Source organism: Diabrotica virgifera, chromosome 6 (assembly GCF_917563875.1).
Source record: "Diabrotica virgifera virgifera chromosome 6, PGI_DIABVI_V3a".
Taxonomy (NCBI): domain Eukaryota; kingdom Metazoa; phylum Arthropoda; class Insecta; order Coleoptera; family Chrysomelidae; genus Diabrotica; species Diabrotica virgifera.
Genome location: NC_065448.1, coordinates 219,538,447 through 219,561,721, shown reverse-complemented (window position 1 = coordinate 219,561,721; position 23,275 = coordinate 219,538,447). Strand labels below are relative to the sequence as shown.

The window sequence follows — 23,275 nt, the reverse complement described above, 5'->3', positions numbered from 1 at the left end:
TAATATTCCCTATGTCTAAATTTATTAGTTTTCGAGATATTTTCATTTTTCAATGGACCAGTAGCGTGGCCAACCAAATCACCAGAATTTAATAAACTGGACTGATTTTTTTGGGGTTACGTTAATAATGAAGTTTATAAAATACCTCCAACAACAAGGGATGAGATGAAAAATAGAATACAAAGTGTATTTCGATGTGTTAATTTACAAATGCTCCGTAGACTAAGTAGCTCATTCAATGATCGTTTTTAGGCGTACATAAATGTGTTAGGAGATAATTTGGAACACCTTATGTAATTATTAAAAGTAGCTTCTAATTTTTTCAAACATGTTTTTTTTGCAAAATATATTACTGATAATTCATTTTTCGTTCTTTATTTGTCACATTGTTACATTTACATAAAAAATTAGTGTTTAATTGTCTTCACAAAATGTTGTATTTTATGTTTGTGTGTTTTTTTGTATTTATTACTAATTTTCTTTATTTATTTGTTGAATTTACATAAAAAATAGATTTTCATTGTTTCAAAAATGTTGCATGTTGTGGTTGTGTTTTTTTTTTGTAAAATGTATTACTAATAAATTATTTTTATTTCTTTATTTGCTACATTGTTACATACATTGATTACCGGATTGATAATCAGTAATCGTCAATTGTCAATTCAATCATGGCTTACTTAAAATTTAGATAAAATTTAAACACCTAAAATAATTTGCTCTGAAAAATGAAAATATCTCGAAAACTAATAAATTTGGGCAAAGGGAATGTTATATAAAAATTAAAGTACGTTAATGTTACTTTTCAATAATGATATAAAATACAGGGTGTTCCATTTAACATTACTGAGAAAATAATGTACTTGCGTTTTGACTCACCCTGTATTTGATATAAAGAAAATTAGCAATATCAATAATTCTTAAAAATTTTGACAATAAATCAAAAAATATGGCATTAATAAACCATTGCTGTTGTGCTTATTTTTATTTATACAGGGAGTTGAACTTGTTACGATTTTCATACAAAATTGGTTATACTTAACTTTGTAAATACCCCGTATAACATTACAAACCTTTATATTTTTGTGATGGAAAAGTTAACAGGTTTTCGAATATAAAATAAAATATAGGGTGTTCCATTTAAAAAAACATAAGTTAGGTCTGCCACTGTGTTATCGAACACCCTGTAACATTCTAATTAATTTTGTAATGTGAAGCTCAAAGTGGCTAAAATTTTTGTTATTAACTTTTATTGCTATCTATTACTATAGCGGAGCTATTGAGCTTTACCCTACTAATCAATCACCCTGTATATATGCATGTGAGTAATCAAATTATTTAACTATTCCCCTCATCTTAATTCCATTTAATTTACCCCTTGCCATCTGCTACTTTTTGAATACTTTTTGGCAAGGTATCCTACCTTTCTTCTTGATGTCAAAACTTATATACGTTTTGTATTCTAGTTTTTGGATAAGTTCCATGACATCTAGACTGCAACGACTACCATCTCCAGCTGCAGGGGCCTAGGGCCTAACATCTGCCCAGGTCTACAAGAAGTCTACAGCAGTACCATTCGACATCAAGAAGTTACCAGCGAACCAGATACCAAAAGCCGTAAGTATAATCAAGAAATTCTTAGTTTTTGGCAAGAATTTGAATATATGTATTTGTTAATGCATTTAATAAGTCACATTTTTATTATATCTTTATGAACAATAAACATGATTGGTTAAAAATACTGTTTTGTTTGCTTTCATTCTAAATTTTCATAGTTCATATCTAAGATTAGGACAAGACGAACACACACCTTGAAAGAGACTGAGCTAGGGGGAGGGGGTGAATGATAGCTATCCTAGTTGGTTGAAATATTATTTTCGAATGATTGTTTCAATTAGCTGGGGAAGTTACTAGCTAGCTACCCGAAAAATAAACTTAAAACCATAATAATTTCCAGAAATTCGTAATATCGCAAATTCCTTCAAATGGAATTTGCGATGCAATGACAAATTATGAGAACTTGCACAATAATTATTATGGTTTCAACTTTATTTTTCGGGTGTAATTACAATGATCATCATCATCATCGCTGACAGCCCATGGAGGGCCATGGTCGCCCGTTGGGGTTTCTAGGCTCTAAACTTTTACATGGTGTGGAGGCCAGCCACACGCATAACTCCTCAAAAGTTCTAAACGATATTTATCTAGAATATTACTTTCTTGTTTCTTTTTTGAGGAGGTCGACTGGTGAATGATAAGACAATGAAAAATATTATGTTGCACCGCAGATTTAAAATGCGGTTCATTCGAAAATGGTGAGTTGAGCTAGATGAATGTAGTTGTGTATCATATAAAAAATAAAATAAAAGTTTAACTTTCACACCATGTATTTCGGTTATAATCAACTTTCGTACCACTAAAGTAAATTAAGCTTAAATATACCTATTTTAAGCTCAGGAATCTAAGGTATCATTCATTATCAAACAGCCTGTATATTTCAGATACTTTATAAAAAACATTTTGTCTCCTATTTCTAATAATAAAAGTACCATTTAATTGATAAATTACTGAAAAAACCATTTTTAACAGAAAATAACGTTAATTTTTAACATGCAAAACAGAATTCTTTTGTGTGCTAACCTTCTAAAGCTGATTTTTCCGGCAGCAGCATACCATATTTCCGGTCTCTTCAACAAAATTCATGGTACACTGAAATCACATTTCCACAATACACATTTGAAATTAAAATTGTCCAGCGACATTGCAACAACACATCTAATTATAGCGCAAAGTCTCTCTTGTGGCGGTTTTCTCAAAAAACAACTCGGCGATTACGTGCTAGATTTTGAATTTTCACCGGAAGTAGCGAGAATAGTTTTGCGGAAGTCTGAAAGGGCTACATCTCAGCGATCTGTGCGCGGTTTTCGAAACAGGTGAGAAGATGACGAGATTGTACGTGTTTTATCTCCCTCTGAAGAGAGCACGAACCGGGCGACGGCTGGCGATCAAATAAACGTGCATCTGGTTGGGCCCGTTTCAGTTTGCCGTTCAAAATACGCGGAGAACGCGTGGTAAGAAACAAGCTGAGTTGCCGTTGGACGAAGAAAGATGCAGAAGATAAGGATTTTGATATTATATGCATAACCCATTATGACCGGAACTATTTTTATGTAGTAATAAATACCGTATTTTTTACATTTTTGGATTAATTAAAGGTAGAAACATACCAAAAATAGTACTTTTAAAAAAAAATTTAATACAAAAAAAAGATTACTACATTATACAAGGTGTTTGGTAAAGAATGGGCCATAGCTTAACCTTAGATTCCTGATAGGTCGATTTAAACCAACTTACCTTAGTACGACAACAAAAAAACAACGACAACTCTGAAGAAATCAAGATCAAGATCAGAATAGAAAAAGCTAGAGCTATAGTTTAAGTAACCAATACAGTGAAACGGGTCAGATTTGTAAGTCCTGCTAGTTCCCCTTTAATATAGTTCGGAGGCTGGTTGTTTTTTCTGGTGACTAAATATGTAATTAAAAATATTTATTTTTACTTAGATATACCGTTAAAGCAGGACATATCGTATGTGCTAAAATTAATTATTAATTAATTAATTAATCTTAAATTAAACAACGTTTTACACTCCATTATCGAGCTTTAAATCACACACCTATACTCCAGTAAGACATACTACTGAACTAAAAGTTTTGTAAAACTTGTAAATTTCTGAGGGGACCGATTATGTGAGTGTGAAAAACAGATGTCATCAAACGAACCGCCTCTTAAAACATCTTTGACAAAGAATACCAAATTTTGCCGACCTTAAAGCTGTTTCACAATATAAATTTCTCGAACTATACTTTTACCAAAATGAAAACAGTTTTATGCGGAAGAGAGCTAAGTTTAAATCTTAAAATTCGCCCGATGAGATGTTACGTGCTGTCAGTTCTTTTCTATGGAATGGAAGCTTGGACACTGAAAAAGATCGATACAAGGAAAATAGAAGCATTCGAGATGTACAATAAATATATTATACACGGCTCACTAAAATAATTAGTTACGCCCCTGTACTACTGATTACTTAAAATTCAAGTAGTATTTATGTAACCTTTCTGGAAACTCCAGATTATTGTTGAGACTCGCATTTGAACCCCTCGCCGGGGCAGATCGTCAAAAGCTTCCTAACGAGAATCATCTCTAACCTATCGACGCTCCCGCTATTCGTAAAAAGGCCGCATTTTACCGGCTTTTTTTTGCTATCGTTTTATACCGCTCAGATAATTCAATCTGCTCAGTATTATCGACGATGATTTATTTAGCGTATTAGTGAGTGCCTTACAAATGAACCAAATGGATTATGGAATTCAATCAGAGCTCTGATGTGACACGTCATCAAGGAATAAAACTGTAAGTACTCTACATGTATGTGAACATAACTTATTAGTCGTGATACTGTATGCATTTTGAACCATATACCTCTCGTAGCAAATATTCTTTGTGCCATTTATGCAGATAATACTTTAAATTACATATGAAAAATCGTTATCTACTCTTAACCAGCTTACCTATGGGAATATACTCTATAACCGTACAATAAGTATAGGTTACTATTGTTAAGGATACTTTACGTATTGCCTAAACATTTCTGTTCCATCGAGCCGTATCATATTAATTATTTATTAATTAAATCCTCAAGGTCCTTCGTATTTGCATATTTTGATAATCTCTATTCTGAGAATAACGGTTTTTCATTTATAGTGTCTTTCTGTTGCATTTGGAAATTTCCAAGCCACGCCGCCCCGGCACAAAAATAAAATATTCCTCTCTTTCTGCACTCAAATTCTCAGTATTTAACCCAGCACGTCTCTACAATAGCTGGTAGGTTGTTAAGCCCGGTCTACACGTGCAATTTCAGAAACTACTTGCTTTGTTCAAATAAAGGAGTCGTTTTGTTTGTATGAAAAAATATTTGCATATATTACATTATTTTATTTTCGTAAATATATTTTTCTGTTTATAGTATACAAAAAGTGTACTCATTTCTTGGCTGATAGTACGGGTGTTATAATTTTAACATTGTTTGTTCAACCTTTTGATTTAAATTAAATTTATAATTTTGAATCCGATTAAGCCTGGTTCACAGGTTACAAAAATTATTAAAAATAATTTTGTTTTCTTGCATAAATTGTAAGTTTTTGCTACATTTAGCTTCGCTTAAGCTCATTTTACACTTCTAGAAAACTATAGAAAATAAATAATTGTTTTTTCCTTCAATTTAATTAATTTAAATACTTGTTAAGGGTGTCTCACACTTGCTGAAAAATACCCATTTTGGAAAATTGCATATATTTTGAAATTTTATAGTTTTGCATTTCATATACTAATCTGCGCTCATACAGGGTGATACTATTAAGCCAATCTCACACTATTAAACGTGTAATATATAATATATTGTACATATTCTCTCATTTTCGCATCGATTTATAGGTTTAGACATTTGCAAATAATCTATCTAATCTCACATTCTCGCAACATGGCTGACCGATCAAAATATAACCGACAGAGGCTCACCGCAAAACTTGATATAACCAAGTTGGCTGATTCGGTTCCCACAACTCTTAATTCTCTAAACAAATATAAAATTCGTGAAATAATTTCACAACTCAAACATTCTTACGGACTTTTCCGCGATGCTCAAAATGTGCTGGAGACGATCCCCGAGGAACCTACCCCCTCTACTGATTCCTCTGTGGTTTTTGATAAATATTTGGATACAATTTCTCTATTGGAAGAAAGGTTAGAGGTCATTGAAAGTTCTAATGTGACTGCTACCCCCTCCCTCCAATTTGACCCTAATTCTTCTCTAACCTCACAGTCTATGGCTAGGCAACGAACAGTAAACCTCCCTCGTATTCAGTTAAAACCATTTAGTGGCTTAGTTACTGAATACAATTCATTCATTGAGACCTTTGATACAATAATAGGATCTGATACTACATTAAGTGATCTGGAAAAACTCATTTACCTCAAAAGTTTTCTAACTTCCGAGCCTTTGACGCTTCTCGAGCATATCCCACTCACAGGTGACAATTACAAAATAGCCCGGGATAACCTGACACAAAGGTACGCCAACTCTAAATCGCTTATCAAAACTCTCATCTCTCAAATTCTTGATGCGCCTCCTATTTCTGGAAACGCAAATCACTCACAATTAAGAAATTTTCATACGGTCATGTCAAATAATTTCAAGGCCCTATTGAACTTGAATAGGCCCCCTTCAGATCTCTTGCATTTACTTCTCATACATATCGCTACTCAGAAACTCGACGCACCTACCATTAGGGCTCTTGAGTTCCAATCCGGTGGTAGCCAAGCTACCCCTGATTTTGTCCATTTTCTAGGGGAAATCGAGACACGCGTTGTTCATCTTGAGAATATTCAATCTCAATCAAAACCAAAATCGACTACTACTTCCAGACACTCTTTACACCTAGCCTCAGACACTTCTACCAGTAACCTTTCGCCTCGCTTAGGTCCTAAGAAATGTTCCTATTGCAACGACTCTCACTCGATCTACTCTTGTCCTCAGTTCAAGCAGTTGAATTCTAAAGAACGTTTTAGTTTTGTCAAACAAAATAAATTTTGTATTAATTGTCTTGGGTCTCACATGCTCGATCAGTGTAAATCCAAATTCTCTTGCATAGTTTGTAAATCTCGTCATCACACGTTGCTCCATTTCGACAAAACGGGTCATAGTAACCCTTCCGCGGCTGTTGGCCAACACAACTCAAATAATCATAATAAAACCGCTATCTCAAATAACTCCCATACACAGGGTAATTCACAACAGGGGCCCTCACATGTTAGAGCTCCTGAAACGGAAGTTAATCTTCAAAATTCGACTCCACATTCAATGGCTCTATCTGCAGCCTCGCTTGATAATCATTTGGTGTTATTAAGCACACTCCAGGTCTATCTTGTCGCTCCTAGCGGCAAGAGGGTCTTCGCAAAGGCACTTTTAGACTCGGCCTCACAGGTTTCATTTATTAGTGCTGACCTCGTAAAGGAACTGTCACTCACCACTAGAGATGGAAAATTACGGATCAATGGAATTAACTCCACCTCATCCTCGTCTCAATCTATTGTAGATACAACAATTTTCGCTGTCGCTAACGACGTTCCTTTTGACATCTCGTGCTCTGTACTCCCAAAGATAACAAATCCGCTTCCTCAAATTTCTATTTCGGCGAGCAAACTAAACATACCCTCAGAGATACCATTAGGTGATCCGATGTTCCATGTAACATCCCCAATTGGTATCCTGCTCGGTGCAGACCTGTATAACGATATCATTCAACCTGAAATAATTCGTTTGGGAAAAGGTCTTCCCGTTCTTCAACGCACTCTACTCGGGTACACGATATCAGGGTCAGTTCCAGACTTTGCTCTTAAGTCGAAAAATACTAAAAAGGCTTTGGAATTTTATTCAAACTCTCTCGTTACTTGTTGTTCTCATAACACTCCTTCCGCCGTAAATGAGCCGGTAGTGTCCAACGAGGAACTATCCGATCATTTACAAAAATTCTGGGAGCTGGAAGAAGCCGCTCCTCAGAACACCGATCTCATTAATGATCACCCCGCTGAAATTAATTTTGTAAAACATGTTAATGTTCTCCCCAATGGACGATATGAGTCCACACTCAATCTCAAACTCCCTATCGAAGATATAGACATGGGAAATTCGTTTCTCTCGGCAAAAAGACGTTTTCTCAGTCTCGAGAAACGTTTTCAACTCAACCCTGATTTATTGGAAAAATATCAGGACATTATATCGGAATATCTCAATAACGGACAAATAATTCAAGTGCCGTTAAAAATGCTAAATGACTCAGGTAAACCTAATTACTTTCTCCCTCACTTTCCCGTTTTCAAATCCAACTCTACTACTTCCACTCGTATAGTTTTCGATCCAAACAATAAATCGTCTACGGGAATCTCCCTCAGTGACGTCATAGACAAAGGTTATGTCGTCCAACATGAACTTTTTGACATTCTCGCTAAGTTTCGTCAGTTTAAATTCGCACTAGTAGGCGACATCAAGGCTATGTTCCTACAAATCGCCATTTGTCCCACTGAAACATTTCTGTTAAATTTTCTCTTTAGGGACAATATTCAGCAGCCTTTACGGTGCTATCAATTTCAAAGATTACCCTTCGGGCTCCCAAGTAGCCCATTTATCGCTCAAAGAGTTATCAAGCACATCGCTGACAACAACAAACATACCCACGAACTTGCTACTAGTGTTCTGCAAGAATCTATCTATATGGATGACCTGATCAGCGGTGCTGACAGTCTTCATGAATTAAGTTGTCTTTTCGAACAATTAACTTCTTTGCTAGAAACCCATGGTTTCCTCCTCCACAAGTGGAACTGCAGTTCTTCAGAATTTCTGTCTCAACACAATTTAAATCCCGTCTCTGAAGTCAGTCTTAACTTCACGGGATCTGATAAAGTCTTAGGCATATTCTGGGATTCAGAACGCGACCACTTTTCGTTTAAAACTCCTATCTTCAAATTGGCTAATGTTGTTACTAAACGTACTATTCTCTCCTACATTGCTACTTTGTATGACCCGCTAGGATGGTTATCCCCTGTCCTTGTGAACGCTAAGCTCTTGATACAGGAAATATGGTCCCAGAAATTGGACTGGGATCAACCCATTGACTCACCCATCATTATGAAAAATTGGCAAAACCTCTTATCGACATTCAAAACTATAGAAGAGGTCAAGGTACCTCGATGCTTACTTTTACAAAAGAAAGTTGTTGATGTTCAATTAATTATTTTCACCGACGCATCGGAAAAAATATACAGCACTTGTGTGTATCTCAAAGCGACATACTCAGACTTTTCTGTATCGTCGCGGCTTATCGCTTCTAAAAACAAAATTTCTCCGCTAAAAAATAAACTCACCATCCCCAAATTGGAACTTTGTGGAATAGTGTTGGGAGTCACTCTGGCTCATAGACTTTTTCACATCTTCAAGAAAAATTTGAGTATATCTTCATCTCATCTCTTTGCTGACTCTACAATTGCCTTGTCTTGGATACTTTCTAAAAAACACATTTGGAACATTTTTGTACAAAACAGAATTCAAAAGGTCAATTCCTTGTTGGAAACTTTTCCTTGTGATTTCCATTTCGTCAGAAGTCACGAAAACATCGCTGACCCCGCTTCCAGAGGGATAAATGTCTTTGATAATCCCCAGACCACCGAAGACTGGTTATGCGGACCTAGCTTTATTAGAGACAATCCCATCGATTTTTCTCTTCATCAAATTCCTCATTTTCAGGATGATCTTCCTGAATTAAGGAAGTTAGTTGTCTCAAACATAGCAACAAATCACGAACTCAACGACACCTTTGAAAATCTATTCGCTAAATCTTCTTCTTTTCGTAAAATTCAAAGAATTGTCGCTTATCTTTTTAGATTCATCAGTAATATTAAAAAGAAAATAAATAACTCTCCACGAGATACGGATATATTGACGCCACCCGAAATGGAGATCGCTGATCACGCGATCATCAGGTATATCCAAAGTATCTACTTTAAAAAAGAGATTCTTGAATTGAAAAATGCTAAACTCGTGACCAATAAAGCCATTCGTAAACTCAACCCCTTCCTACAACATAATGATGGGCTGATTCGTGTGGGAGGACGTCTCCGACACGCCCCCATATCGTATAATCAAAAACACCCCATTCTACTTCCTTCTAAATGTCGAGTTGTAGAACTAATCTTGACTCAAGCTCATCATAAGTTATTACATTCAGGCGCGCAAACAGTACTTTCGTATGTCAAAATGAAGTACTGGCCAATTGACGGATTAAGACAGATTAAACGCTTAATTCGTAAGTGTGTAAACTGTTTCCGATTCATGACACCCAATTCTGTTCAACAGATGGCAGATATGCATCCCGATCGTGTACTCCCCACTAGACCCTTCCAAGTCGTCTCAGTGGACTATGGGGGGTTCTTCTTAATTAAGTCCTCACATTTGAGGAAGGCACCGCTTTACAAAGCATACGTAGCCTATTTCATTTGCATGAGCACTAAATGTGTTCATATCGAACTCGTCACAGGATTAAGCGCAGAAGCCTATATTCTTACTCTGAAAAGGTTTATTGCCAGAAGATCCACGCCCAGTATTATTTGGAGCGACAATGCCACAAATTTCCATGGGGCAAAAAATGAAATGCGCGAATTCTATGATTTTTTCTTAAATCAAAATAATTCGGAACAGATTAAGGAATTCTGTACTCAAAACTCCATAACTTTCAAGATGGGTGTTCCCCGCAACCCCCATCAATTCGGCCTCCATGAGGTAGGAATAAAGAGTGTGAAGTATCACCTCTATCGAATTATAGGAAATTCCCACTTCACCTTTGAAGTGTTTAACACAGTATTATGCCAAATCGAGGCTATTCTAAATTCGAGACCCATCACTAGGATGTCGTCTGACGCCAATGACTTCGCTTTCCTATCTCCAGCTCACTTCTTAGTTCAAAGAAGTTTAACCGCGCCCCCTGAACCAAGTGTTTCAGAGATACCTGAAAATAGGTTGAATCTTTTTCAGCGTATTAGTAAAATTCAACAGCAATTTTGGAAATTGTGGAAAAAAGACTATCTTTGCCTCCTGCAGCAAAGAAATAAATGGACCGACCCTACTGACCCTGTCAAGATCGGGGATTTGGTTCTGTTGAAGGAGGATGGTACTCCTCCACTCTTATGGCCAACTGCCAGGGTAATAGATGTATTGCCTGGTAAGGATGGTCTAGTTCGTACTGTCAAGATTCACACTACTCACGGTGATTTTCTTCGTGGTATTACGAAAATCGCTGTGATTCCCCTGGAAGATTAAAATCTATCCCTAGGGGGAAAACTTATCGTTTTCCTCCATTTTATCGTTGTTACCCCTTGTGTATATAAACTCTAATTTCTTCAAACATTTCTTATCGTTGTGCACATCTTTGCCAATCCCCTCTCTTCGAGGTGATATAGGCCATCTCTCTCGCCTGTCGCCCCCGGCAATATGTACAATAAATATATTATACACGGCTCACTAAAATAATTAGTTACGCCCCTGTACTACTGATTACTTAAAATTCAAGTAGTATTTATGTAACCTTTCTGGAAACTCCAGATTATTGTTGAGACTCGCATTTGAACCCCTCGCCGGGGCAGATCGTCAAAAGCTTCCTAACGAGAATCATCTCTAACCTATCGACGCTCCCGCTATTCGTAAAAAGGCCGCATTTTACCGGCTTTTTTTTGCTATCGTTTTATACCGCTCAGATAATTCAATCTGCTCAGTATTATCGACGATGATTTATTTAGCGTATTAGTGAGTGCCTTACAAATGAACCAAATGGATTATGGAATTCAATCAGAGCTCTGATGTGACACGTCATCAAGGAATAAAACTGTAAGTACTCTACATGTATGTGAACATAACTTATTAGTCGTGATACTGTATGCATTTTGAACCATATACCTCTCGTAGCAAATATTCTTTGTGCCATTTATGCAGATAATACTTTAAATTACATATGAAAAATCGTTATCTACTCTTAACCAGCTTACCTATGGGAATATACTCTATAACCGTACAATAAGTATAGGTTACTATTGTTAAGGATACTTTACGTATTGCCTAAACACGAGATGTGGATGTACCGCAGGATACTGAGAATATCGTGGACAGATAGAGTGACAAACATGGAAGTGTTGCGAAGGATGCAGAAAGAAAAAGAACTTGCGCTTACTATTAAAAAGCGCAAACTGCAATACATGGGACATATAATGAGGGGACAAAAGTACCAGCTACTACAATTAATTATTCAGGGAAAAATAATAGGTAAAAGATCCATTGGCAGAAGAAAACATTCATGGTTGAAGAATTTAAGAGATTGGTACAAGTGCAGCAGCTGCCAATTATTTAGATCTACGGTATCAAAAATACGCATAGCCTTGATGATAGCCAAACTTCGGAACGAGGACGGCACCTGAAGAAGAAGAAGACCTTAGTACGAAAGTTGATAATAACCGAAATACAGGGTGTCAAAGTTAAACTTTTATTTTATTTATTTTTGAGTATTTCCTGACAGGCATGGGACAACAACACGAAATTTGGTAAGTGGTGCTGGTATTTTACAATCTACTAAATTATGTGAAACTAACGTTTCTGGCTACTACCAGAGGTGTACGACGGGGGAACGTGAATGGGTTGACCCTTCCCAAATTCTACGCCACTAGCGGAATTGCTATTTTAGTGCAATTTTTGATTCTCCAATACTTTCTATGTAAAAAACATACTCTTCATTCGTAACGATAAAGCCATTAGTTTTCGAGATATTTGAAGCTAAAAACGAAGGAATACATTAATCAAAATAAGTGTGCCTTTTCATTTTTAACTTCAAATATCTCGAAAACTAATGACTTTATCGTTACGAATGAAGAGTATATTATTTGCATAGAAAGTATTGAAGAATCTAAAAATTATGCTAAAATAGCAGTTTCATCAGTGACGTTGAATTTGGGAAGGGACAACCATTCACTGTTCCCTGTCGTACGCCTCTGGTATTAACCACAAACGATTATATAACATAATTTAGAAGAGTGTACAGTACCTACACTTTCTGTAAAGTACCATAAGGATATGTTAAATAGTTTTATAGTACCGGGCACACATTGTTTATAAAGTTTGAAATAAAGAATAAAAATATTTAAAAAAAAAGAATACTTTAAAATAATTTGACGTATTATCCGTCTCCCATCCGTTCGTCCCATCATTTCCCGTCTGAAATTCTATTCAAAGAAATATCGGACCATAAAATGGACGATCTTACATCTCCTTTAGAGATATAGTTTAGTAAAACTCTGAGGTATGTGGTGCTTTCTGTACAAAATCTAAGAGTTGTTTAGGGCTGCATCTAACCTAACAGCCATGTATAATATATGCTCCTTCCATCACCATTTTTTAGACCTAATACCAATCCGATAACAAGTAATGTTTTCATCCAAAACATCGGTGCCACTCATATAATTATTATGTGCCCCTATTAATTTAGGACGAGTAACTTGGCTGAATCTTTTTTTTTACCATACCTGCTTCAGAATCCTTCGAAATGTGGCTTTATCGCCGTATCCTAATCTATAGTTGATCTATAATTTTACGAGAATGTTCTACTCTTTCCTGTTTTTCGAAGCATTATCAAATTTGTGCTTCTTTACCTTTTCTTAGTAAATCTTCTTAGTCTGAGCATCACAACTATTTGGCTGACGAACACGATTGTTATCCTTGTAAAATTTTTTAGTACCCTGTTCGTGACCCTATCTGGTCCTTGGATTTTTTTTGCTTTTAGATGTTTAATTATTCTTTTAACTACTTCTGGTGTGAGTTATTACTGTTTTTTCTGGTTTCTTAATAGTCTTGTGTGGCTACGTTCTACTTCTTCTATGAAACCTATAACTTCATCCTGATGGTAGTTTACCCTGAATTATCTTTCAAGGGAATTTTTCGTAGCTTCGGTTTTTTCCTTTGTCGTATATGCTATCTCTTTTTTTCGTGTAATGGTGGAATAAGTTGTTTCATTTCGTAGGATCTTTGAGATCTTCCATATAGCCAGCTTCCTTGGATCTAAATGTTGAACACATGTAAATGGAACAGAAGTGCAATATTACCCCACACTCGTTTGCATTTTTCTCTGTAGGCCAGGATCCCCACTGTAAGTACTGTCCTATAAGCCAATGTGTCACATACCTACTTATTACATTACATATTTTGTGCATATTACAAGAAAAAATTAAATACCAAAATTATACAGGGTGTCCCAAAAAGATTGGTCATAAATTATACCACAGATTCTGGGGTCAAAAATAGGTTTATTGAACCTCACTTACCTATATACAATAGTGCACACAAAAAAAGTTACAACTCTTTGAAGTTACAAAATGAAAATCGATTTTTTTTCATATATCGAAAACTCTTAGAGATTTTTAATTGAAAATGGACATGTGGCATTCTTATGACAGTAACATATTAAAAAAAATAAAGTGAAATTTGTGCACTCCAAACTTCTGTGGGCGTTCCAATTAAACTATTATTGTGGCACCATTAGTTAAACACAATGTTTTTAAAACTTTTTTGCCTCTTATTAGTACATTTTCGATAAGCCAGTGTTTATCGAGATATTTTGAATATTTGCCGAATCCACCACATATTTGTATATGGTTAAGTTCGATTATAGAGACCTGTTAATAATCTGAAAATTTATTTATAATTTACATTAATAGGTATATTTTGAAAAAGAAGCCACATCTCGATAAAAGGTGACTTATCAAAAATAGACTAAGAGGCAAAAAAGTTTTAAAAATACTGTGTTTAACTAATGGTACCACAATAATAGTTTAATTGGAACGTACACAAACATTTGGGGGGTTTAAAGGAACCAAACCCCCATACAATTTTTATGTAAATATATTAAAAAAGAAGCCGCATCTCGATAAAAACTGGATTATCGAAAAAATACTAAGAGGCCCAAAAAAGTTATAAAAACGTTGTGTTTAACTAATGGTAACACAATAACGAATTAATTGGAACGTACACAAAAGTTTGGGGGTTTAACGGAACAAAACCCCCATAAAATTTTTATGGGGTGGACAAATTTCACTATTATTTTGTTTTAAGATGTTCCTGCCATAAGAATGATACATGTCCATTTTCAATAAAAAATCTCTAATAGTTTTCGATATATTGAAAAAAATCTATTTTCATTTTGTAAGTTCAAAGGGCTGTAACTTTTTTTATGAGCACATTAAAATTTGTACTAAGGTAAGTTAGGTTCAATCGAACTATTTTTGACCCCAGAATGTGTGGTATAATTTATGACCAATCTTTTCGGGACACCCTGTATAATGGCCTTCTTTTTAACTTTTTGTAGTTTAACTAGTTTACTTCTGTAGTATTCTTTTACTATTTTCCACTATTTTGATAATAGTGTAATCTCATAAATACTAAATAATATTAAAATGTTGAATAAATATCCAAAAATAACAACCCTATAAATTAAAACACATTCTTTAGAGACAATACAATACCACCATACCTACACCATTTTTACAAAAAGAACTCTAACCTTCACATAATTTAAAGAGATTTAAATATTTTGTCCGGGCCATCCCATTTGTGGACAATAAACCATCCACGTCCACGTCTGTAATTCATTCATAAACGTAATCCTATTCGGTATTCACTAATGCCTTCTTTGAAGACCAAATAAGTTTATTGTGTTTAACACGTTTTACTTTCTTGGCTGATATTTTCTACGAGATTAAACACGTATTTAGGGGTTTTCGACGGCTTGGAGAGACAGCTGAATAAAAATTTGTACACCAATAAAATTAAATATACAGGGTGGGGCATTAGTGCGGGGAAGTTGAATTTCATGTTGTCGTAAACTGGAGACTGGAGAGTATAACTGGAGAAAGCCCTCTCACTGGAGAGAATTCCTACATGTCATTTGTTCTTCTAATAATTGTCATAAGATTTACTTATTGTTACGAGTGGTAACAGATTGTAAATTAAATGGAGCTTAAAAAAAATGTTGTCGTACGATAGGGTGACCAAATCATAAACTTGAAAAAACGGGACACATCCAAGGAGCAGTGGCGCACCTAGAATTTTTCTCCGGGGGGAGAGGGTTGGTTGGGCGTCGAATTTTTTTTGTATTGTTTGTGAAAGACATGTTATATTTTCCTACGATTTTTTGTATATTTTTCATATGCCCTGGGAGGTTTAACCCCCAAAACACCCCTGGGTGCGCCACTGCCAAGAAGGGTTTGGAGCGATACCCAAACAGGTAGGGGAAATTAAAACATGGTCTTTTAGCTAATTTGGGACCTATAAATCCTTTTCAATTTACTTTTGAATGTGTAATTTACGTACGATCAAAACTGCGAAACAGAAAACTATAAAACTCCGCCAGAATGGCATGGATCAACAACCCGTCAGAACAAAACAGGGAAGAATACAAAATATCGAGAAACAAAGCCAACTTATCAAATAAAAATAAAAAAAATGACTGGTTTCGCTGGAGGATATTGAAAAAGACAGAGAAAACTATCAAATACAACAATAATTTTACAAAAAAGTCAAAGCAGCAAAAAATAAGCCCAGCATTAAAACAAGAGGACTAAAATAGCAAAAAAGAAAAACCTTGTTTGAGGACAGACAGATCAGAAAAATATTGGAAGAATATTACGAAAAAATGGTATTCACTGTGAAGGAAATACACTGCGATGAAGAAGTAAGGCCGTACAAGATAACGACGAAGAAAAAATTTTCACAGAAGATGAAATAACTGTGGAATAAAATACGGAGGAAGAGAATTACGTAAAGGAATAAACCAGCTAATACAACAAATATGAACAAAACAGACTACCAGCCGATTGGAACGCAGGTATTATAGTAGGTACCTATATATAAAAAAGGAGATCTAGAGGAGTGCGAGAATTACAGAGCAATAAGTTTATTAAACAACACTTATTATAACATTCTAGAAAATATACTAAACATAAAACTTAAATCATGCACTGAACGAATATTAGGAAAATACCAGAACAGGTTCAGACAGGGGGAGGTCGACGATTAATTCCATACATACAGTGGAGCAAATAATTAAAAAATCGAGAGAATACAACAGAGAAATGCACCTAATATTCATGGATTTCAAAAGCGTTTTTGATACAACCAATCGGACAAAACTGATGGAGCAGCTAGAGAATGTTGGAATCCCAGAAAAATTAAGACATATGCTAACAGTGAGCCTAAAGAACACCAGAGCAAGGATCAGTTACAACGGAACAACTTCTAAGGAGATTAATGTACACAAAGGCGTGAAACAAGGTGACTCTATCTCTCCGACAATATTTAATCTGATATTAACAATATCAAATATTGCCATAATCTGTAATCATGAGGATGACAAACTTGCAAACAAAAACATTATTACAGATCAACTTCAAATAGTAACATATGCAGATGATTCAGTCATCACAGCGAAGACGAAGATAACACTTGCAGTTGGAAAATTATATAAGGACGCGAAGAGAATAATAGAACTAGAGATAAACCAGCTCACACCAAAATACATGGCGATAGGGAAAGATGACTCAACTCAGAAATATCTAATAACACAGAACCCGACAATCCCGTTTTTACGGGACGTTTGGTCACCCTATCGTAAGAGATACAAAAAATGGATTTAGATAAAAATTGGGGAATATAGGACAATCGTTTACAAATATTTTTAAATATACAGGGCTCACGCTATTGACAGGGTGACACAAACTTACGTTTTTTTAATGAAACACCCTGTATATTTGTCTATTTTTAGATTCTCCTCGATGTTTTCTTTACTAAAATATAAGGATATGTCGTAATGCTATAAAGGTAGTTTAAAATTACATTTTTTTTTATTAATTTCGTCGCAATATTCCATCCTGTAGAATTGTGCTGATTTGACATCAAAAAATTTATTTATGTTCTATAATTCAGAAACCGAAGCTTTTCACCTCGCAAAATTTGAGAATAAGCAGTGGATAGTCCAAGGATCAAAATCTATATGATGCCGAAAGGCGCTTTTACCATGGGGGTGGTTGCCACCCCATCTCGGGGGTGGAAATTTTTATTATATTTTGACCACAAAAATTGATAAAAACGTTTATTCTAAGAAAAAAATGTTCTATACATTTTTTTGATAAAATTAATAGTTTTCGATTTATTCGCTATAGAAGGTGTTAGTTTTATACCTATCGAAAAAAATCAATGTTTTTCGATATACTCATTTACGATTCACTGAATTTTTGCCGTACAAATATTTTTTTCAAAGCAAGTTCTTGTGAGTTAAACAACCTACAATTTCATATTTATACATTTTTTCGTATCTCTGATGCTAATCTTTCTATTCTGTAGAAAATGCCATTTTTTACCAAACTACAAAAATTCGGTATTCGTTTTAACTCCAGTTTTTTAAAAACTAATCATTCTAAGCCTAAGCCAGTCAAACTTCTAGAATCTATTAATAATATATAAATAAAGAAGAATGAATAAGGCCAATGACTAAAAACACCGCCAACTTACATTATGCTTCCAATTGGATTTCTCATTTTTTTTCCAAAAAAATATATTGATTTTTTAACCGTAGCTTTGTAGGTTTTTATAAGATCTTAAACTTTTAGATTAATATTAAACCTTTTTAAAATCCCCAGTCGCAAAAAGAGGTGACAAGTTTTAATTGTCGATAGTTCACTCAATTTTTGCCGTAGAAAAAATTTTTGCAAACCATGCTCTTGCGAATTAAATAAGCTACAATTTCATATTTAAACATTTTTTCGTATCTCTGATGCTAATCTTTTTATTCTGAAGAAAAGGTCATTTTTTTCCAAACTACAAATATTCGTTATTCGGTTTTAATTTCATTTTTTTTAAACTAATCATTTTAAGCCAGTCAAACTTCTAGAACCTATTAATAATATACAAATAAATAAATCCAAATCAGTTCAATGACTAATTTTAATTAAGGTGGTGATTAGGGGGTTGCTTCCGATCACTTTTTCGCTGAAAAAAAGGGACTGACATTCTTTTCATTATAAGTCACTTAATTTTTGAAGTAGACTTTTTTATTTCTGGAGATATATATTTTTAAATAATTTAAATTAGTTTAAACAAGGTATCCTCGAAAAATGCATAATTTTCCCCTCTTTTGACTTTGAAACTACAATATTCGTGTGGGTGGTGGTGTATGCATTTATTTATCTAATATTATTACCACAACTTTCAAAATTGACATTAAGCCATTAGATATTCCTGGAATAGATGCTATTCACTTATCTATTACTAAAAATCCATTTTGCCTTAATTTAGTCTGTATATATCGCCCACCTTTGACAATACTTGCTCACGATAATGTTTTGCTTACTAAACTTGACGAACTATCATCTTTTGATAATCTTATCATTACTGGAGATTTTAATTTCCCAGAGATCACCTGGCCAATAACTGCATTATCTGACGCCGAAAACGCTCATAATTTGTTTAAAAACTTTGTTGTAAATTCGAACCTGATACAACTCATCACAGAACCTACCCGATTTAGAATTAATAACCAACCTTCTATTTTAGATCTAGTGCTAATTAACGACGAAGAGCTAATTTCATCTCTTGAAATCAGTTCTCCTATAGGAAAGTCAGATCATGCAGTTATAACAGCTCACATTCAATTCAACCAAATACTACCCAGAAAAAATAATACTATAACATATACTATTACCAACTTTTCTGAAATCGACACTAAACTATCTCAAATCAACTGGCAATTATTTTTTGCTGACTTAAACGACCCTTCATTAATGTGGACTGCATTTCTCGATGCCGTCCACAATATAATTTCTACAAACACTACCTTCCGTAATATTTATAAAAACAATCTTAAACCTTGGATAAATCGAACAGCAATAAACCAAATTAATCACAAACGACATCTCTGGCGGAAATTTAAACAGATTTTACTGATTTTACTGAAACAGTGGCTTCTCACTGATTTTCAAAACCACCGCAGATTTTCAAATACCTTACAAACTTTTCTAAAAACTTTAAGACAAAATTTTGAAACAAGTGTTATTGACAGTGGTAATATGAAAAAAGTCTACAAATACATAAGGTCCTCATTGACGTCTAAAGTTTCCATTCCTCTACTTCAAAAACCTAATCAGACTTTATGCTCTTCTGACAAAGATTCTTCTGAAACTCTATCTTTAGCATTTTCACAGGTTTTTACTAAAGAATCGAATGATGGTAATCTACCTCCTATTAGGTGTAACCGTGTCGGTGCATCCGTACGGCAAGTCGAATTTACAGTGGATCATGTCAAACAACACTTAATGAAACTTCGCACATCCGCTTCACCTGGTTTAGATGGTTTAACACCAAAACTATTAAAAAGATGCGCAGATACACTTGCAATACCTTTAACGTTAATTATGCAGACTTCTTTTATCCAGAATTCCTTACCCCCTAATTGGAAATTAGCATCGGTCACTCCTATTTTTAAAAAAGGCAACAAACTCGATCCCAACAATTATCGTCCGATTAGCTTACTACCAGTAGTTAGCAAAGTCATGGAAGCCATTATTTCCGAGGAGATGACTAAATTCCTTCTCCAAGAAAATGTTATTCCAACACAACAACATGGATTTGTTTCTGGTCGCTCTACTCTAACCAATCTCCTACATTGTGTTAACGACTGGACGTCATCTATTAACAGTTCACAGCCGGTCGACGTTGTTTATCTAGATTTCTCTAAAGCCTTTGACCGTGTTCCTAAGCGCAGACTTCTACATAAGCTAGAACATTTCGGAGTTCGCGGTACTTTATTATGTTGGATTGATGATTTCCTGACAGATCGACATTACAAAGTTAGAGTTGGCGAATCTTTCTCACAGGACAGGTTAGTGGAAAGTGGAGTGCCGCAGGGTTCTGTCCTTGGACCTCTGCTTTTTACGGTTTATACCAGCGATGTTCCTTCCTATGTTTCAAGTAAAATATCGTTATATGCTGATGACACAAAAATATATGCCAATCCTATCACAAACCAGTTAGCCCTCCAAAGAGACTTGGACTCTATTTTTACTTGGTGTTCCCAGTGGTTACTACCCTTAAACACAGAAAAATGTGTAGTGCTTAGAATTGGTAAAAACAATCCACTTGTGCCGTACTTCGTTAACGGACAACCATTAGATTCAGTGTTCTCGTATAACGACCTCGGTGTTATTGTAAACAGCAGCCTAACGTGGTCCGACCATATTCAGTCTATTTGTAAACGTGCGAACTCCAGACTATATCTTATTCGGAGGTGTTTTTCGAGAGCTTCAATGCAGTCATTCTGTAAACTTTACACTACTTACATAAGACCGATTCTTGAATATGCTGGCCCAACGTGGTATCCTGATTTGGTTCGAGACAAAATTTTGTTGGAAAACGTCCAAAGAAAAGCCACTCGAATTCCATTGGGACTGAGAAGACCTTCCTATGAAGAAAGGCTCAGTATGGCCCACCTAACTTCTTTTGGACTTCGCCGACAACGCGGCGACTTAATAACCACATTTAAAATATTAAAATTTAATTTCGGAAATCTCGACGAAATTTTTACAATCAATCAAGATGAACGCCTTAGAGGTCACCAATTTAAACTGAAAAAAGAGAACTTTTGTACGAGACCAAGACAGAATTTTTTACCAAATAGAGTTTTCGATATTTGGAATAACCTGGATGATAACATTGTCTCAGCCCCCTCTACCAACACATTTAAAAACAGACTTGACAGTTTTCTATTATAGTTAAAATATTTTTTTATGTAAACCCAAATTGTATCTTTTTTTTGTTGTTGTTGTTTTTTTTTTATTGTATTTACTAGTAGGTTACTTATGTAATTTCTTTGTTTTTGGGCATAATAGGGACTTGTCCCTCTGCCCTTGTTTATGTATAATAATAATAATAATAATAATAATAATAATATTTAGCATTTGACGAAGAGCTAACATATAATAAAGTCTAGCTCGATTACCATTGGTCTTAAAGAGAACTAAAAAACAGTTTTGTTTATTTTTCAAAAGGTACATTTTTGTTAAGTAAAGTTGTTTTGATAAATCGAAAACTATTAATTTTATCAAAAAAAATGTATAGAACGTTTTTTGCTTAGAATTAATGTTTTTACCAACTTTTGTAGTCAAAATATAATAAAAAATTTCCACCACCGAGACGGGGTGGTAACCACCCCCATGGTAAAAGCGAATTTCGACATCATATAGATTTTGATCCTTGGACTATCCACTACTTATTCTCAAATTTTCAAGCAAATCGATCCATTCTGTAAAAATTGCGAGGTTTTGTTCTATTGTAAGCTTCATTACTTGGACTACAAATGATTTTCAATATAGTTTACTAATGTTAAAAATTATTAATATAGCGAAATGTTTAATTTTAGTATACATGGTTGGTCGGAACTCGGAATGAGTATTTTCTTAAATGGAACACCCAATATTTTAGTATTATAATGAAATGATATTTTATGTTACTTTTTATTTCTTAAGAATTCCCTGTACCTAATTGCTCTAATGTGTGAGATATTCGTGATTCGTTAAGCCAAACATTACTTGCAACAAAAATTACGTGAATTTTTACTATTATTTTCTTGAGGCTTTCGAAATGTGGCTTTATCGTTAGATATCTTATACCGATACTATATAGGTATATAGATAGGATACTATATATTTATTTTATTTATTTATTTATTTATTTATTTATATATATTTACGAGCAAAGCTCATTGCAATAAAACATTACAGAAGATATGAAGAACTAACAAAATATTACAAATATACGTAAAATACAATAAGATACAATAAACACTACGACAATAAAGCAAGTCAAAAAGTAAAAATAACAGGTAAAGATATATAATCACAAGTTTAAAATATTCAAGAACATAAAACTAGAGGGTGCAATCCTTTAGCGTTTTTAAAAATCGCGAACTATCCGCAAAGAAATCCACACAATTGGAGCAAGCATTTGCCTGTCTAGAAACCCTCGAGATGAAAGAATTTGCAGTGAAGTTAGTTCTGCTGATGGGAGTATGAAACGTAGATCTTGAACGTGTGATTCTGGAGGGAATATGTAAACCTACTTCCTCCAGGAGCTCAGGGCAGTCGTGAATTGAATTTATAATATTATACAACATGTACATGTCCTTCTTTTTCCGGTAGACTATAGGTTATTATATAGGTATTTCTATAGGTAGACTATAGGCCGACTATACTCAAAAGTACTACAAAACCTGATAGAAAATGATATCAAAGACAAACAACCCGAAGAACAAGAGGGATTTAGGGCCGGACGCTCCACTATAGATAATATTTTCATATTAAAAATTGCAATGGAAAAACGAGTGCAGAGAAATAGAGAAACCCATATAGCTTTAATAGATTTGGAAAAAGCATATGACAGTGTACCGATCTCCCAACTATTGAAAGAAATGGGTAACTTGAAAATAAATCCAATTCTTATTAACGCCACTCAATAATACTATGAAGAAAACTTTGCAAGAATTAAAGTTGGAAAAGAAATCACCTCTCCTTTTCAAACAACAAAGGGACT

General features: G+C 34.6%; 1 protein-coding gene across 2 annotated transcripts in view; it reads right to left on the bottom strand.

The window, feature by feature from the left end:
• Positions 1-3,096, bottom strand: part of LOC126886706 (protein slit) — a 223,275-nt gene extending 220,179 nt beyond the window's left edge. The window contains exon 1 of one of the 2 annotated variants that reach the window (XM_050653705.1): positions 2,638-3,096. The gene's annotated coding sequence lies outside the window, so the exon portion shown is untranslated. The remainder of the gene's footprint in view (positions 1-2,637) is intronic. The other variant, XM_050653704.1, reaches the window with a different exon arrangement.
• Positions 3,097-23,275: the final 20,179 nt, after the last annotated feature.